This window comes from Silene latifolia, chromosome 9 (genome assembly GCF_048544455.1).
Source record: "Silene latifolia isolate original U9 population chromosome 9, ASM4854445v1, whole genome shotgun sequence".
In the NCBI taxonomy this organism is placed as follows: Eukaryota; Viridiplantae; Streptophyta; class Magnoliopsida; order Caryophyllales; family Caryophyllaceae; genus Silene; species Silene latifolia.
Genome location: NC_133534.1, coordinates 108,797,948 through 108,801,952, shown reverse-complemented (window position 1 = coordinate 108,801,952; position 4,005 = coordinate 108,797,948).

Genomic DNA, 4,005 nt, shown 5'->3' with positions numbered 1-4,005 from the left:
GTATTTTGAAAGGATATGATGGGAACATATATGGTTTTATCTCAATAACTTAGCAAAGCAACAAATCTCAATTCTTGAAATGTTTCGATTGAGTAGTCAATTACGAAACATCTGGAATTAAGTGGGAGTTTGGAAATTATCATGTGAAGACATGTAATTTAGTGGGAGCAATCATCCGATAAAGGTTTATAACTCATTACTCATTGAGAATGACGAGCTAATACTATTCTTTCACAAAGAAGTATTTGAGTTTTCAATTCTGGATGAAAAATGGACTATGATGAATCCAATCACATCATGAGATGTTGGATAAGTATTAGGATATACGCATCAAATCAACAAGAAACGTAGGTTATTCATATCGATGAAAATGGAATTACCATAAGCAGTCATGGTCATTCATTGAACCTAAGTATAGTTGATGACATGATTATTAGTTACTAATGTTTTCGCCATTAGAATAATCATGCACATTTCCAATAATAAATCATATGTATAAGAGCATGATGATTCATTGGCAAGCCATAAAAGAATCGTCATGTATTCTCGAGGAGAATCCGATGAGCGATTTCAGTGTTGGACAGAACACTCTGTTATGTGTCAAGAGGTTGCACATATTAAAGAAAATCCGAACACGCGTAAGGATTTATGATAATCCTAAGCTTTTCAGCTAAAAGGATAAATTAGAATTTTGGAAAAGTACTTAGTTGAAGTAAGAAGTTACTCAAAACTAGTATTTCCTAATTTGCTAGGACTTGTGAGAAGTGCTAGGCTAATCTTCTTGTCAAATTGTTGCAAGACTCTGCAAAACATTTACCTAGTGCATTATGAGTGGATGGAGTACTTGATCAGTGCAAGTTGAATCATTCACCGCATATTCATTGGTTATGTGATAATCAACAGGAAAGTTCTTTCAAGATAAAGAACCCAATCCGAGGTTGGGAACCCATATGTGTACTTGGTAAGGTTCATGCTATGAGAGATAACATGAACGTAAAGGAAAATGCGATTATAAGAAGTTTGAACACATGAACACGTGGTATGTTAAACTTCTATTGCAATCAACAAGTGTTTACACACTTACGACTTGCATCACAAGGTTGTAATATTGTATTAACTACCCGAATGTGATGTCGACATTTGTCGTTTGAAGTTATTATTAACTCACCTTATACTTTGTTACGTCCAACGGGTTGTAGAGACAATTGAACCCCGTTTAAGTGAACACGGATTAGAATTGTATTCGCCCATAGTTACTTACATGAGGTGACATCTCGAAGTGACTAGAATGTGATGCGATTGATGGCAAGTTCAAGTGCCATGGAGTCATATGAGAATGATTAGTCGATCACATAGGCAGACTGTTGGGAACATTTTGTCGGGCCTTATGACCGCTTATAGAGTTCTGGCAAATTTATATAGCCTGGTCGTGGCGAGAGCTACTATAGTATTCTAATGAGTCGATTCTTTTGACTAAAGACTATTCGCCTAAGATGGCACGGTTTCAGATTAACTTTGATTTGTGTTACTACGACTTTCGTAAATGGGGTCAAATGGGCATATTTTGGGTTATGATGGCTGTGGCTGGTCGAAGGGAATGAGTGCGATAGGAATTGTCCACCCCTTGTCAGGGTTATAACAATATCTCAGGGCCACTCGAGGAGTAATGAACTGGAAATGCGTGACCACGCTCGGAAGATATCTATGGTAGATAAATCCGGTCAATCAGTTATTCTCCAGATCGAGGACCACTCTCGATATGATCACTTGCAAGTACGACCTGAAAGACACCTTGCATTGAGTGGGAGATAGTAATAGGACAAGAGAATTGGTGACGCACACTTGTCGAGGACAAGTGGGAGATTGTTGGAATATGTGTCCTCCGACAATAATGTATTATACCATGTCGGATTTTAACCCGAGTACGATGATGAACATTGACTAATTACAAACAATTGAACTTAAAACAATTAGTTCATAATCGTTTTCAAAACTATTCATGTCAAGCTTGAAAAATCGAACCCTGTTGGAATATGTGTCCTCCGACAATAATGCGATCACAACTGTTGATCATGATGATCACATGTTTAAGTCTCATTTTAAAGAATACAATTGGGAAGTAATATTTTACTGTCAACTGGTCCACACATATCGGTAATGATTGGCTGACTAGAGTTTGACATTACTGTCGTACGACGGTGGTGACCAGTTGATCCCCTTAGGTCATGCCTATAGGGTAACACTCTTAATTGATCATTTAATTGATCGTATGACGATACGGGTCAATTAAATTGCTTAAAATTGACGGACGATTTTGGAAGTAATATTTACTTCTCATTGTAATTTGATTAAATAAGATACGGTCTAAGTAATCGAATTGTTTTATTACTTAGATGAAATTATTGTTTAAAGAAACAATTGCATTTGAAAGAATAAATTATTATAAATACAAGATGTTGTAATTTATATTTGGTAAAATATTTTGGTACAAGTAATTATGAATTACTAAGTCGATTTTGTATATGACGTATTTTTATTAATGCGTTGATTTTTAATATGTTAAAAATACATAACAATTTTATGTGACATGTGACAAATTGACAAATTGACAAAAATAAAATGGAGTCCATTTTATCTATATGTACCGAAATTAGGGGGAGGATTAGGAATATATTGTGTTGATTATGTTAGTGGTAAACATAATCATTTCCTTCTAAACCTAGCCATGCAACCCTACATAATCTTGTGAAGACCACCTTGTGCATGCATTGGTCCCTTCCTCCCCATGCCACCCGGTTTTTCAAAGAGGAGAACACAATGGTTTTTCTCCTTATTTTTACCTATTATACACTACCAAAAGGTTTTGGTGTATTATTCATTCATTCATCTAAAAATTAGAATTTTAGAGAGATAAAATCTTCCTTCTCTTCCCTCTCTCTTAACCGAAATAATTGAGAGACCAAATAATATTTTTGGGTCATTTTTATACAAAATTAATATTATTCTAGTAATAATAATATTAATTTTATTAAGTTGTTATCTTGGGTATAAAACCTTGGGAGGGATTCTCTACTTGAATCCTTGTTCATCCAATTAAGGAAAGCTCAAGAACAAGAGAGTAGGAGAACTCTCTTGTGCCCTTTGATCCGAAATATCAATGTAAGAATAAAGATTCCTTCCTTATTTCACTTATAGTTTGCATGCATAAGATCATCTTTTAATTTCATGACTAAATTAAAATCATAACATATATGAATATGTTGAGTAAAGAGATATAGATTTCTAACACATGTATATAGTTGGATACGGAGGATTTAGTCGACTTGTAGGTGTTGTACAATCTAATCAATTCGGCTCCGGGACCCAAACCTTCTTAGGGATTGTAAGATATACACTAACTCGATCCCATCACAATAATAAGTGCTTGCATCTAGTAGAGAACATGTTTGTATGATCAAATTCCATGAATCCCCTATGAACCCATGACACCCTAGTGCTTTTAATCAATTGTTTACATCTCATTTTAATCATCTTGCTTGTTTTCATTGCTTTGGTTTTATATTGTTGATTAGTTTAGTTGATCTCCTACCTCAACCCAAATTGTGACACCCTTAGACACAACCATTTGCGATCGAAAATCCTACATCAATACCCGTCCCTTGGGATCCGACCTTTACTTACCTCTTACTAAGAGTAGAGTAGTTTGTGAAGTTATAAATATTGTTTTGGTCAAGGTAACTTTTGACGACAAGTAACAAAACCGACAAACCAATTAGACCATTACATAAAATTAGCTAGTCATTTTATTGTCATAAGATGAGTATAATATGGTCTAATAACTAACAAGTGGTATCAGAGCATTGTTACATATAGGGGTGGGCACCGGTCCAAAACCGGACCGGACCGGAACCGGTTTGGACCGGAACCGGAATCGGCAAAATTCACGGACCGGAACCGGACCGGATTACAAAAATTCAGGTCCGGGACCGGACCGGAAAAATTCCG